The sequence below is a fragment of the Staurois parvus genome, unplaced genomic scaffold, assembly GCF_062004578.1.
Source record: "Staurois parvus isolate SC_StPar_1 unplaced genomic scaffold, SC_StPar_1.0 ptg000299l, whole genome shotgun sequence".
Classification (NCBI taxonomy): Eukaryota; Metazoa; Chordata; class Amphibia; order Anura; family Ranidae; genus Staurois; species Staurois parvus.
The window spans coordinates 2,343,323-2,358,547 of NW_028318095.1; positions in this window are offsets into that span (position 1 = coordinate 2,343,323).

Genomic DNA, 15,225 nt, shown 5'->3' on the forward strand with positions numbered 1-15,225 from the left:
ATATATCCTTTGTTGGCAATGACAGAGGTCAAACGTTTCTTGTAAGTCTTCACAAGGTTGGCACACACTGTTGCTGGTATGTTGGCCCATTCCTCCATGCAGATCTCCTCTAGAGCAGTGATGTTTTGGGGCTGTCGCTGGGCAACACAGACTTTCAACTCCCTCCAAAGGTTTTCTAGGGGGTTGAGATCTGGAGACTGGCTAGGCCACTCCAGGACCTTGAAATGCTTCTTACAAAGCCACTCCTTCGTTGCCCGGGTGGTATGTTTGGGATCATTGTCATGTTGGAAGACCCAGCCACGTTTCATCTTCAATGCCCTTGCTGATGGAAGGAGGTTTGCACTCAAAATCTCACGATACATGGCCCCATTCATTCTGTCTTGTACATGCATTAGTTGTCCTGGTCCCTTTGCGGAGAAACAGTCCCAAAGCATGATGTTGCCACCCCCATGCTTCACTGTAGGTATGGTGTTCTTTGGCTGCAACTCAGCATTTTCTCTCCTCCAAACACGACGAGTTGTGTTTCTACCAAACAGTTCTATTTTGATTTCATCTGACCATATGACATTCTCCCAATCCTCTTCTGGATCATCCAAATGCTCTCTAGCAAACTTCAGACGGGCCCGGACATGTACTGGCTTAAGCAGCGGGACACGTCTGGCACTGCAGGATCTGAGTCCCTGACAACGTAGTGTGTTACTGATGGTAGCCTTTGTTACGTTGGTCCCAGCTCTCTGCAGGTCATTCTCTAGGTCCCCCGTGTGGTCCTGGGATTTTTGCTCACCATTCTTGTGATCATTTTGACCCCATGGGATGAGATCTTGTGTGGAGCCCCAGATCGAGGGAGATTACCAGTGGTCTTGTATGTCTTCCATTTTCTAATTATTGCTCCCACAGGTGATTTGTTCACACCAAGCTGCTTGCCTATTGCAGATTCAGTTTTCCCAGCCTGGTGCAGGTCTACAATTTTGTTTCTGGTGTCCTTCAACAGCTCTTTAGTCTTCACCATAGTGGAGTTTGGAGTGTGACTGTTTGAGGTTGTGGACAGGTGTCTTTTATACTGATAACAAGTTCAAACAGGTGCCATTGATACAGGTAATGAGTGCAGGACAGATGAGCCTCTTAAACAAGAAGGCACAGGGCTGTGAGAGCCAGAAATCTTGCTTGTTTGTAGGTGACCAAATACTTGTTTTCCACCATAATTTGCAAATAAATTCTTTCCAAATCAGCCAATGTGATTGTCTGGATTTTTTTTCTCATTTTGTCTCTCATAGTTGAGGTCTACCTATGATGCCAATTACAGACCTCTCTCATATTTTTAAGTGGGAGAACTTGCACAATTGGTGGCTGACTAAATACTTTTTTGCCCCACTGTATATATATATATATATATATATGTAGATTCTCCTCCTGAGAGGATTTCCAAAAAATTCCCCGAATATACAGGGTAAATTAGGCCCATACAACATGCCCTATGAACACCATGTAGGCTCTGTAAATCTCAACAGCCATAAGCTTTTGAATAACTTGCCACCGTGGAAGATATATTTCCCTGAGGGATTGCCGTTTGCGAACCGCTGTGATGATAGCCCACTGGTAGTTCTCAACAGGTCTTGGGCCTACCTAACAGGGAGCTGTGACACCGCCGTTCCTTCCCGCCTCGTGGGCGCCGCACCCTGTGAAGACGCCGAGCGTAGTGACGTAAATACGTTGACGCGTTTCGTCCGCCAATCACCGCAGACTTCGTCAGAACTGGGAGGGGACTTCAGTCCTTTGCCTTATATGGTGCACTAATTGCATACCAAAGAGTCTCCACCTCGCCATCTTGTGTTGAAAGAATATCACTACATTAGGAATATCCAAAAGTGAATTAAAACATATATCTTGAATTTTAAAATGATTGCTGGATGTGGAAGAGGAGCCTAATTACTATGGATCAAATCATCTTCCAAGAGAATGATAAACGGGAGATTATTGTTAGCATATTTCACTTTCACATAGGGAAACATCAAAACCAAATACAGCTACCAAGATTTCAAAAACAGTCCTATTGTTTTATATGCTCACCACTTAATAAGAGTAGAAAGAATCGAACACTTAGGTTCATATTTTGTCCACAGAGGCCCATATTTAGTGCATATATAAGGTATCGCAATGTAGATTATAACTCAGGGTATATAAAGAGTTCAAGGGAATTTATTTCAAAAACACCCCAAAGTTAAGTTCTGTGTTTAGTCCAAATGGGACAAGTGCCCCTAGGGTATAGATCCAGAATTTTTCTTTTTGTAGGAGGACTTTATCAAAATCCCCCCGACGGGCCGAAATATTCAGCAGGAAGATCCCTTTTACTTTTAGACCGTCTGTTTTGCCCCCGTGTACTTCTTTAAAGTGTTGCGCCAATGGGTTCACTTTTTCTCCCTTTCTTACATTCCTATTTTCATTTCTAATGTCTCTCAGATGTTCACCAATCCTAGTCCTAAGGCTTCTTTTGGTTTTACCTATATAAATCTTTTTACATGGGCATTCTATCATGTATATCATTTTACTACTAGAACAGTTAATGAAGCTTCGTATTTGAAATATCCTAGAGTTATCATTGTTGAAGAACTGATTAGACTTATGTACAAATGGACAAATCTGACAATGACCACATGGAAACATACCATATACACCAGTCTTCCTAGTTAGCCAGTTTCTCTGTGGTACCCTCTGAAATTCTGATTGTACTAATATATCATTTAGATTCCGAGTTCGTTTTGCCACCATATGGGGGCTCTCTCCTACCACTTTCGCTATCTGCGGATTTTGAATTAGTAGATGCCAATGGGAGTCCAGGGCCTTCTTGACTTCATCCCATTGTTGTCCGAATTTAGTTATGAATCTTACCGGTTGGTTTTCAGTATTCGCAGCTGCCTTTGGTTTTAATTTATTAATTAGTTCCTCTCTTGATTTACCGAGGGCTCTTCTTTTTGCTCTTCTTAGGGTTCTATGTGAATAGCCCCTCTCTCTGAACCTTTTGTAGAGCTGGATAGATTCATGTCTATATTCTAATTCTTCTGTACAGTTTCTTTTTATTCTCTGGAACTGACCAATTGGGATTCCCTGTTTTAGACTCTTTGGATGGTAGCTATTAGCATGTAGAAGTGTATTGGCCGCTGTTTCCTTTCTAAATGTTTTAGTGACCAGTTTATTTTCGTGGACAGAGATTGACAAATCCAAAAATGTTATCACCTCTCTATCCACTGTATAAGTAAGTTTGATATTTCTATCATTCTTGTTCAAAAATTCCATAAAGCTTTTAAGCTCATCCATACCTCCATCCCATACCATTAGGACATCATCAATGTATCGCAACCAGGTTATTGCATATTGTTTATAGGGAGTGGAGGGATAAACTAGCTCCTCTTCCCACATACCTAGATGTAGACATGCGAATGCCGGGGCCCAAGGTGCTCCCATGGAGGTACCACATATTTGCTGATAGAAGAAGCCCAGAAACTGAAAACAGTTATGGGTCAACATAAACTCAAGCAAATCCAATATAAATTCATTTTGGGCCTCCATTTCAGGAAAATATATCTCGAGAAAATGGGCCACCGCTTTTTGTCCCCAAACGTGTGGGATGGAGGTATAGAGTGATTCCACATCAATTCCCACCAGGAGTGCACCTTCTGGTACTTTTACATTTCGAATCTTTTTAAGTACATCCCCCGTGTCTCTTACATAGGATTTGAGCTCCAGGACCAAATCCTTGATCAAGTCATCTACAAATTTACCTATTGGTTCCAAAGGGCCACCAATAGCAGATACTATAGGGCGTCCCGGTGGTTGAGAGGGATTTTTATGTATTTTTGGGATTACGTAGAAGGTGGGGATATTATATGTATCAACTGTCAACATATCACATTCCCGTTTGGTTAGTAGGTTTGCTTCACGTGCCAGCCCCACTTTTTTATTTAGATCGACCACCAGTTTTGGGAACGGGTTATTATGTAGTTTGCGATATGTATCCAGACTCCTCAGCTGTCTAAGCACCTCCTTCTCATATTCCACACTTTCTAGTAGTACTACATTCCCCCCTTTATCGCTCTTTTTAATCACAATGTTTTTAGCATTTCTAAGTTCCTTAAGGGCTATTCTTTCACCCCTAGTGAGGTTATCAGCATTCCTCATTGTCCAGTCTATTTTTCCAAGGTCATCATGTACTAGATCTAAAAAAGTACTTAGCCATTTATTTTCCCTGATATTGGGCATTCTTCTGGAAGGAGTTTTAAGTCTAGTATGTCTTTTCCACTTGTTAGAAACATCTCCCTCCCCAAATTCACTGTCTGTGGGAGTCTCATCAAGGAGACTAATGAGATCTCTTAATGCCTGTTGTTCTCTCTCTGAATTCAGATCACAGGGATTTTGTTCTTCTCTAGATACATATGGAATTCTTAAAAGGATCTTTCTCAGAAACAAGTTTAAGTCTTTATAGACCTCAAACAAGTCCATTTTGTCCGTAGGAGAAAAAGTTAGACCTTTCCGCAGTAAATGGTATGTTTCCATGTGGTCATTGTCAGATTTGTCCATTTGTACATAAGTCTAATCAGTTCTTCAACAATGATAACTCTAGGATATTTCAAATACGAAGCTTCATTAACTGTTCTAGTAGTAAAATGATATACATGATAGAATGCCCATGTAAAAAGATTTATATAGGTAAAACCAAAAGAAGCCTTAGGACTAGGATTGGTGAACATCAAAAACCCGGAGATGATTAAATACCACCAAAATAAAGCTCTATCTGTCACAAAAAATGATAAAAATTTCATATGGGTACAGCGTTGCATGACCGCGCAATTGTCATTCAAAGTACAACAGTGCTGAAAGCTGTAAATTGGCCTGGGCAGGAAGGGGTTATAAGTGCTCTGTAGGCTAGTGGTTAAGACACATATCTTTTCCAAAGTAATGGAGGATAGATCACTAAAAATCTGAAGTTTGTCTCCCTTAAATTCCAGGGAGGTCTTGTTGCGAGTTGAGGCGATCAGAGCTTCTTTGCTGTCAAAGTAATGGAAACGAATAATAACTTCTTTGGGCCTAGTCCCCTCTTGAGGCCTCAGGCCTAACAATCTATGGGCCATATGCCAATCAACATCTAGGACTTTGGGAGCCAGAGTGGTAAACAGAGACAGCAGGTGGCGTTTAAGTTGGGAGTCAGGGACCTTTTCAGAGATCACAACAATAAAACAAAAGCAAGCCACCAAAAATGACACTAATAATTAATGTCATAAGCACCTCTCCGACTCACTTATACAAGTGTGGATACATAAACCCAGGGGACAGCATACTAAACAATATGATAGTGTGACAAGAACACGCCTATCTGAAAAAGAGGGTTTCTAAAGGATCCACGCGGAGTAGTATGAATTCAAATGAATTTAACAATACTTTATTTGATCACATAGATCATGAGGAGGTTAAACATGAGCACGGTGTACATATGAAAAAAATAAAATCATGTTTAAAAACACTTAGCGTCTTCAATTGAGGGTCATCTTAGCCAACAGAGCACCATATAAGGCAGAGTGGTGTAATGATGGAGTAGTTATCCTGGATTTCCGTAGGTTTCCTGCTTAATATTGTATGAACCGTATATTCAGTGGATGTGTTCCCAGTATATATCAGGGACCTCCTGGAATGTACAAGCTGGAACACAAAAATACATAGTATGTATCTAGCAATATGGAAACCAAATCACATCCAAAAATTTACCAGGCCTCCCTCCACAATAGTCAATGGATACTACTGTTACCTTCTCAGAGGTGAGACTATCATACCCGCCTCTCAAATGTAAGGACTTCCTGGATAGCCACCCCAAATGGAACAAGGTCCACAGTACCAAATGATTCTGAGGATATACATAGAAAAAGATAATAAATGTGTAGAACATGGGCATCAGGTAACCCCGAAAACAAAACACACATAGAGATGTGGATATATTACCATCAATGAGGATCAAGAAGACTCCTGTCGACTTGAACTAAGATCAGGTCCTTGATGCTTTTCCAAAAATGCATATGGGGGTGAGGGACCAGGTATACACGATGCGTGGATTTCAAACACATATAGTGTGTATATAGCATATAGCAGGCCGTAGATACCTGAATTTAATATACCCAGTAAAGGGTTTCCAAAAATTGCTCAATTTGAGAAGGTTATTTGCGGTTTTTATAAGGATGTGGCTATGTCACAGCAAAAAAATACCTGAATAGGATAGCGTACAGTGGGGCAAAAAAGTATTTAGTCAGCCACCAATTGTGCAAGTTCTCCCACTTAAAAAGATGAGAGAGTCCTGTAATTGGCATCATAGGTAGACCTCAACTATGAGAGACAAAATGAGAAAAAAAATCCAGACAATCAGATTGGCTGATTTGGAAAGAATGTATTTGCAAATTATGGTGGAAAATAAGTATTTGGTCAATATCAAAAGTTCATTTCAATACTTTGTTATATATCCTTTGTTGGCAATGACAGAGGTCAAACGTTTCTTGTAAGTCTTCACAAGGTTGGCACACACTGTTGCTGGTATGTTGGCCCATTCCTCCATGCAGATCTCCTCTAGAGCAGTGATGTTTTGGGGCTGTCGCTGGGCAACACAGACTTTCAACTCCCTCCAAAGGTTTTCTAGGGGGTTGAGATCTGGAGACTGGCTAGGCCACTCCAGGACCTTGAAATGCTTCTTACAAAGCCACTCCTTCGTTGCCCGGGTGGTATGTTTGGGATCATTGTCATGTTGGAAGACCCAGCCACGTTTCATCTTCAATGCCCTTGCTGATGGAAGGAGGTTTGCACTCAAAATCTCACGATACATGGCCCCATTCATTCTGTCTTGTACATGCATTAGTTGTCCTGGTCCCTTTGCGGAGAAACAGTCCCAAAGCATGATGTTGCCACCCCCATGCTTCACTGTAGGTATGGTGTTCTTTGGCTGCAACTCAGCATTTTCTCTCCTCCAAACACGACGAGTTGTGTTTCTACCAAACAGTTCTATTTTGATTTCATCTGACCATATGACATTCTCCCAATCCTCTTCTGGATCATCCAAATGCTCTCTAGCAAACTTCAGACGGGCCCGGACATGTACTGGCTTAAGCAGCGGGACACGTCTGGCACTGCAGGATCTGAGTCCCTGACAACGTAGTGTGTTACTGATGGTAGCCTTTGTTACGTTGGTCCCAGCTCTCTGCAGGTCATTCTCTAGGTCCCCCGTGTGGTCCTGGGATTTTTGCTCACCATTCTTGTGATCATTTTGACCCCATGGGATGAGATCTTGTGTGGAGCCCCAGATCGAGGGAGATTACCAGTGGTCTTGTATGTCTTCCATTTTCTAATTATTGCTCCCACAGGTGATTTGTTCACACCAAGCTGCTTGCCTATTGCAGATTCAGTTTTCCCAGCCTGGTGCAGGTCTACAATTTTGTTTCTGGTGTCCTTCAACAGCTCTTTAGTCTTCACCATAGTGGAGTTTGGAGTGTGACTGTTTGAGGTTGTGGACAGGTGTCTTTTATACTGATAACAAGTTCAAACAGGTGCCATTGATACAGGTAATGAGTGCAGGACAGATGAGCCTCTTAAACAAGAAGGCACAGGGCTGTGAGAGCCAGAAATCTTGCTTGTTTGTAGGTGACCAAATACTTGTTTTCCACCATAATTTGCAAATAAATTCTTTCCAAATCAGCCAATGTGATTGTCTGGATTTTTTTTCTCATTTTGTCTCTCATAGTTGAGGTCTACCTATGATGCCAATTACAGACCTCTCTCATATTTTTAAGTGGGAGAACTTGCACAATTGGTGGCTGACTAAATACTTTTTTGCCCCACTGTATATATATATATATATATATATGTAGATTCTCCTCCTGAGAGGATTTCCAAAAAATTCCCCGAATATACAGGGTAAATTAGGCCCATACAACATGCCCTATGAACACCATGTAGGCTCTGTAAATCTCAACAGCCATAAGCTTTTGAATAACTTGCCACCGTGGAAGATATATTTCCCTGAGGGATTGCCGTTTGCGAACCGCTGTGATGATAGCCCACTGGTAGTTCTCAACAGGTCTTGGGCCTACCTAACAGGGAGCTGTGACACCGCCGTTCCTTCCCGCCTCGTGGGCGCCGCACCCTGTGAAGACGCCGAGCGTAGTGACGTAAATACGTTGACGCGTTTCGTCCGCCAATCACCGCAGACTTCGTCAGAACTGGGAGGGGACTTCAGTCCTTTGCCTTATATGGTGCACTAATTGCATACCAAAGAGTCTCCACCTCGCCATCTTGTGTTGAAAGAATATCACTACATTAGGAATATCCAAAAGTGAATTAAAACATATATCTTGAATTTTAAAATGATTGCTGGATGTGGAAGAGGAGCCTAATTACTATGGATCAAATCATCTTCCAAGAGAATGATAAACGGGAGATTATTGTTAGCATATTTCACTTTCACATAGGGAAACATCAAAACCAAATACAGCTACCAAGATTTCAAAAACAGTCCTATTGTTTTATATGCTCACCACTTAATAAGAGTAGAAAGAATCGAACACTTAGGTTCATATTTTGTCCACAGAGGCCCATATTTAGTGCATATATAAGGTATCGCAATGTAGATTATAACTCAGGGTATATAAAGAGTTCAAGGGAATTTATTTCAAAAACACCCCAAAGTTAAGTTCTGTGTTTAGTCCAAATGGGACAAGTGCCCCTAGGGTATAGATCCAGAATTTTTCTTTTTGTAGGAGGACTTTATCAAAATCCCCCCGACGGGCCGAAATATTCAGCAGGAAGATCCCTTTTACTTTTAGACCGTCTGTTTTGCCCCCGTGTACTTCTTTAAAGTGTTGCGCCAATGGGTTCACTTTTTCTCCCTTTCTTACATTCCTATTTTCATTTCTAATGTCTCTCAGATGTTCACCAATCCTAGTCCTAAGGCTTCTTTTGGTTTTACCTATATAAATCTTTTTACATGGGCATTCTATCATGTATATCATTTTACTACTAGAACAGTTAATGAAGCTTCGTATTTGAAATATCCTAGAGTTATCATTGTTGAAGAACTGATTAGACTTATGTACAAATGGACAAATCTGACAATGACCACATGGAAACATACCATATACACCAGTCTTCCTAGTTAGCCAGTTTCTCTGTGGTACCCTCTGAAATTCTGATTGTACTAATATATCATTTAGATTCCGAGTTCGTTTTGCCACCATATGGGGGCTCTCTCCTACCACTTTCGCTATCTGCGGATTTTGAATTAGTAGATGCCAATGGGAGTCCAGGGCCTTCTTGACTTCATCCCATTGTTGTCCGAATTTAGTTATGAATCTTACCGGTTGGTTTTCAGTATTCGCAGCTGCCTTTGGTTTTAATTTATTAATTAGTTCCTCTCTTGATTTACCGAGGGCTCTTCTTTTTGCTCTTCTTAGGGTTCTATGTGAATAGCCCCTCTCTCTGAACCTTTTGTAGAGCTGGATAGATTCATGTCTATATTCTAATTCTTCTGTACAGTTTCTTTTTATTCTCTGGAACTGACCAATTGGGATTCCCTGTTTTAGACTCTTTGGATGGTAGCTATTAGCATGTAGAAGTGTATTGGCCGCTGTTTCCTTTCTAAATGTTTTAGTGACCAGTTTATTTTCGTGGACAGAGATTGACAAATCCAAAAATGTTATCACCTCTCTATCCACTGTATAAGTAAGTTTGATATTTCTATCATTCTTGTTCAAAAATTCCATAAAGCTTTTAAGCTCATCCATACCTCCATCCCATACCATTAGGACATCATCAATGTATCGCAACCAGGTTATTGCATATTGTTTATAGGGAGTGGAGGGATAAACTAGCTCCTCTTCCCACATACCTAGATGTAGACATGCGAATGCCGGGGCCCAAGGTGCTCCCATGGAGGTACCACATATTTGCTGATAGAAGAAGCCCAGAAACTGAAAACAGTTATGGGTCAACATAAACTCAAGCAAATCCAATATAAATTCATTTTGGGCCTCCATTTCAGGAAAATATATCTCGAGAAAATGGGCCACCGCTTTTTGTCCCCAAACGTGTGGGATGGAGGTATAGAGTGATTCCACATCAATTCCCACCAGGAGTGCACCTTCTGGTACTTTTACATTTCGAATCTTTTTAAGTACATCCCCCGTGTCTCTTACATAGGATTTGAGCTCCAGGACCAAATCCTTGATCAAGTCATCTACAAATTTACCTATTGGTTCCAAAGGGCCACCAATAGCAGATACTATAGGGCGTCCCGGTGGTTGAGAGGGATTTTTATGTATTTTTGGGATTACGTAGAAGGTGGGGATATTATATGTATCAACTGTCAACATATCACATTCCCGTTTGGTTAGTAGGTTTGCTTCACGTGCCAGCCCCACTTTTTTATTTAGATCGACCACCAGTTTTGGGAACGGGTTATTATGTAGTTTGCGATATGTATCCAGACTCCTCAGCTGTCTAAGCACCTCCTTCTCATATTCCACACTTTCTAGTAGTACTACATTCCCCCCTTTATCGCTCTTTTTAATCACAATGTTTTTAGCATTTCTAAGTTCCTTAAGGGCTATTCTTTCACCCCTAGTGAGGTTATCAGCATTCCTCATTGTCCAGTCTATTTTTCCAAGGTCATCATGTACTAGATCTAAAAAAGTACTTAGCCATTTATTTTCCCTGATATTGGGCATTCTTCTGGAAGGAGTTTTAAGTCTAGTATGTCTTTTCCACTTGTTAGAAACATCTCCCTCCCCAAATTCACTGTCTGTGGGAGTCTCATCAAGGAGACTAATGAGATCTCTTAATGCCTGTTGTTCTCTCTCTGAATTCAGATCACAGGGATTTTGTTCTTCTCTAGATACATATGGAATTCTTAAAAGGATCTTTCTCAGAAACAAGTTTAAGTCTTTATAGACCTCAAACAAGTCCATTTTGTCCGTAGGAGAAAAAGTTAGACCTTTCCGCAGTAAATGGTATGTTTCCATGTGGTCATTGTCAGATTTGTCCATTTGTACATAAGTCTAATCAGTTCTTCAACAATGATAACTCTAGGATATTTCAAATACGAAGCTTCATTAACTGTTCTAGTAGTAAAATGATATACATGATAGAATGCCCATGTAAAAAGATTTATATAGGTAAAACCAAAAGAAGCCTTAGGACTAGGATTGGTGAACATCTGAGAGACATTAGAAATGAAAATAGGAATGTAAGAAAGGGAGAAAAAGTGAACCCATTGGCGCAACACTTTAAAGAAGTACACGGGGGCAAAACAGACGGTCTAAAAGTAAAAGGGATCTTCCTGCTGAATATTTCGGCCCGTCGGGGGGATTTTGATAAAGTCCTCCTACAAAAAGAAAAATTCTGGATCTATACCCTAGGGGCACTTGTCCCATTTGGACTAAACACAGAACTTAACTTTGGGGTGTTTTTGAAATAAATTCCCTTGAACTCTTTATATACCCTGAGTTATAATCTACATTGCGATACCTTATATATGCACTAAATATGGGCCTCTGTGGACAAAATATGAACCTAAGTGTTCGATTCTTTCTACTCTTATTAAGTGGTGAGCATATAGAACAATAGGACTGTTTTTGAAATCTTGGTAGCTGTATTTGGTTTTGATGTTTCCCTATGTGAAAGTGAAATATGCTAACAATAATCTCCCGTTTATCATTCTCTTGGAAGATGATTTGATCCATAGTAATTAGGCTCCTCTTCCACATCCAGCAATCATTTTAAAATTCAAGATATATGTTTTAATTCACTTTTGGATATTCCTAATGTAGTGATATTCTTTCAACACAAGATGGCGAGGTGGAGACTCTTTGGTATGCAATTAGTGCACCATATAAGGCAAAGGACTGAAGTCCCCTCCCAGTTCTGACGAAGTCTGCGGTGATTGGCGGACGAAACGCGTCAACGTATTGACGTCACTACGCTCGGCGTCTTCACAGGGTGCGGCGCCCACGAGGCGGGAAGGAACGGCGGTGTCACAGCTCCCTGTTAGGTAGGCCCAAGACCTGTTGAGAACTACCAGTGGGCTATCATCACAGCGGTTCGCAAACGGCAATCCCTCAGGGAAATATATCTTCCACCGGTGGCAAGTTATTCAAAAGCTTATGGCTGTTGAGATTTACAGAGCCTACATGGTGTTCATAGGGCATGTTGTATGGGCCTAATTTACCCTGTATATTCGGGGAATTTTTTGGAAATCCTCTCAGGAGGAGAATCTACATATATATATATATATATACGCTATCCTATTCAGGTATTTTTTTGCTGTGACATAGCCACATCCTTATAAAAACCGCAAATAACCTTCTCAAATTGAGCAATTTTTGGAAACCCTTTACTGGGTATATTAAATTCAGGTATCTACGGCCTGCTATATGCTATATACACACTATATGTGTTTGAAATCCACGCATCGTGTATACCTGGTCCCTCACCCCCATATGCATTTTTGGAAAAGCATCAAGGACCTGATCTTAGTTCAAGTCGACAGGAGTCTTCTTGATCCTCATTGATGGTAATATATCCACATCTCTATGTGTGTTTTGTTTTCGGGGTTACCTGATGCCCATGTTCTACACATTTATTATCTTTTTCTATGTATATCCTCAGAATCATTTGGTACTGTGGACCTTGTTCCATTTGGGGTGGCTATCCAGGAAGTCCTTACATTTGAGAGGCGGGTATGATAGTCTCACCTCTGAGAAGGTAACAGTAGTATCCATTGACTATTGTGGAGGGAGGCCTGGTAAATTTTTGGATGTGATTTGGTTTCCATATTGCTAGATACATACTATGTATTTTTGTGTTCCAGCTTGTACATTCCAGGAGGTCCCTGATATATACTGGGAACACATCCACTGAATAAACGGTTCATACAATATTAAGCAGGAAACCTACGGAAATCCAGGATAACTACTCCATCATTACACCACTCTGCCTTATATGGTGCTCTGTTGGCTAAGATGACCCTCAATTGAAGACGCTAAGTGTTTTTAAACATGATTTTATTTTTTTCATATGTACACCGTGCTCATGTTTAACCTCCTCATGATCTATGTGATCAAATAAAGTATTGTTAAATTCATTTGAATTCATACTACTCCGCGTGGATCCTTTAGAAACCCTCTTTTTCAGATAGGCGTGTTCTTGTCACACTATCATATTGTTTAGTACCTTTTCAGAGATGCCACGAACACTAACATTCTAGCGGCGCTCCCTGTTTTCCAGGTCCTCCTGCTGGAGCTGTAATTGGGACATGGAATGTTTCAAATTTGCATTATTCTCCTCCAGGACATTCATATATTGCACCAATTCATTAAATTTTGATTCAAGGTGGTCTGTGTGATCTCCCAATTGAGTAATCTCCCCGCTGAGCTCCTGGACTAATTTTCCAATTTCAGCAGAGTCAGTGTGGGTGATATTATGCAAAAATACTTGCAATTTGTCTTCCAAGATATTCACTGTCAGACAAGGGTGCACCGGTGTAGGAAGCAAGGCAGCAGGGGGTCTGTGTCTGTCCCAGCCATGTCAGCGGACTCTCCGGAGCATTCACTCAGGCCTCTGCAACTACTCGAGGCCAGGAATGCAGGTCTAGTGAAGAAGCAATCCAGCATGGAAGGCCTTGGATCTGGAGGAGGCGGCATGGGTGGCTTCCATCATCCAATTTTGCCCATGGGTTTGCCTGGGTACGTCCTGACATGGGTGAGAGCACTCCCGGAGCTGTGGCTGCTGCAGAAGGGTGTCGGGAGGCCATTGCAGTCTGAGGATCAGCAGAGCTCACCCTTCACATGTCCACCATTTTGGGATGCTGCGCATGCGCCCTATCAGTTTTTTTTTTTTTCAACCCAGCAGACTGAATGAAAAAAAAACTGAAGAGCTCGGGCGGAGCTTGCTATACTAACTATCCAATGTTAGTACAGTGAAACCCACCCCCTGCTGTGCTATTTTGTTCTGAGTGGGGGAATACCCACCAGCCATTGGCAAGCTGGTGTACACATGGGCTAAATGTTGGCCAGTGTCTATTGAGCACCAAGTGCAAGAAAAGTGCCAATACGAAGGTCAGTGCGGAGGCAAATCTATCTTCCAGAAGTTCCAGTTTTGTTGGTAGGCACTTCAAGGAATCTAGCAACCTTTACAGATGTAAGTAAAATAAAACATTTTGTTATACCATTTTTTAGCTTTGCCAAAGCCAACTGAATCTTTATATTACTACACTGTAGGTATTTATCTCACTCCTATTTTGTTTTTGTTTTTTTCTTCTCCTCCTTTCTTAGAGGATCCATAGAAAATCTATGCTGGCTTAGCTTAGTAACAACTATACTCCTCAACACAAGTGTCCCCACACAGATTTGAATTGCAGAAAATGCTACATCAGTTACTTAGTGCTGATTACTGAGAGCATTGGGTCTACCTCTGGTGCCTTTTGAAGTATTACTATGACTTAAATTGAGTTCTATTGAAAAAAGATCTCATGTATTGAAAAACAAAACTTGTTTCTATGCATAGTTTATAATTATAAATTGAATATACAAAAATAATAGTTATGGCTTGATGACTCTATTATAACATGCCAAGATTCCCAAATAGGGAAAACCACTGACTCTTTACTGTCTCTTATGACTTAAAACACCCATAGGATTCTAGTAACCAGAGACCATGTAAACCTTGCTTTGGCTTTTCTGTTAGGGTACAGTGGTTTTATTAGACAGAGGTCCTTTCTCTTAAATAATTACATGATTGGCTTATGCTGGAATGTGCTCTTCTGATTCATGTTTCAGTGTCAGTCATAATGATAGGTCTAGTTTAATGCTGTGAGAGATTTTCCCATTTACACCTCTTACTGTCTGGTCTGTGTAATTCAGGGGCAAGGCAGGGAGAATATAGAGGGTTTATGAGATGTAGAGTCAAAAAGGAATGGGCAACACTACAACTTGACTTTTCTGGAGAAGTCTCCTAGGGTTCGAGGCTCAACTTCTAAAGCTGCCCATGGGCTTATAGTAGTTCTAGACCTGAAAGCTACACATAGATACCTCACCTAACAGAATACCATTTTGGACATCAAAGAATTAAGCTAGCAGCCACATCATAGAGATGCTTTCACTGGTGCAGTGTAAAGAAAATAGACATGCATTCCTTAGTTAGGTTAATAAC